Genomic DNA, 928 nt, shown 5'->3' with positions numbered 1-928 from the left:
GACACAAAGTAAAAGACAAAAAGATATTTTGCTAATTCTTGTTGAAGAGAATTAAATGTTCAAATGAAGTCTTACTAGTATCCAAAGTGAATTCTTAAGAGAATTCTTAAGAATTCTCTTAAGAATTCTGTACTGAGTTGTCAAACTTTATTTTTTAAAGGTTAAACATTCAAAAGTAGAATCTGTAATCAATATTTCATTAAAAAGTAAATATTAATAGCGTTAAATGGATACATAGACATATGCCTACACATTGACCATATAACCTTATTTTTTTCAATTCACTGAAAATCATTGTAACTCTCTTTGTAACTCTGTGATCCTGCACCAGCCATGTGAGTAAGTTTGAAAATCACTAATTTCAGAGAATATTCTAGCTTTCCTTATGATATAAAGAATAGCCAGTTATTACAAAAGCTGTGAAGTCTAGGCTGTAAAACTTCTATATACGAAAGATTTCAGAATAAGGATCTGGCTAAATTTTAGGTGGAGGAATGTGCTGGGGCAACTAGAGGACATACCTAGAGACTTTATTTCCACAGTAAGCCCATTGATCTCTCTTCCAGAAGATTTGGGTGTTTGGAAATTGGAGGGAGGTAGTGGTACTCTAAAATCTCCTGAAGTAATGTCTTGGGTCTGTCATAATTTAAATCAAAGTAACCTACTCTCTACATCCTTAACTTGGTATCTTGTTGGAATCCATTTGGCCAGAATCTAGAAATAAATATGACTACATCATTTTAATGTAATTTTTCAGATAATCACACTTTGGGGTGGGCTTAAATCACTGAGGAAAAGAACACTGAACTCTACAGTATTTGACTTTCATAAAAAGCTTTATTTCAAAATTAATTATTTCCAGTTTAAAAGTATTACATTTCTCATTACATGTGCTTACTTTCCATTCTATATTGGTTTGGAGTATCTG

Source organism: Rhinopithecus bieti, unplaced genomic scaffold (genome assembly GCF_001698545.2).
Source record: "Rhinopithecus bieti isolate Rb0 unplaced genomic scaffold, ASM169854v2 scaffold_62792, whole genome shotgun sequence".
Classification (NCBI taxonomy): Eukaryota; Metazoa; Chordata; class Mammalia; order Primates; family Cercopithecidae; genus Rhinopithecus; species Rhinopithecus bieti.
This window is presented reverse-complemented; position numbering follows the sequence as displayed.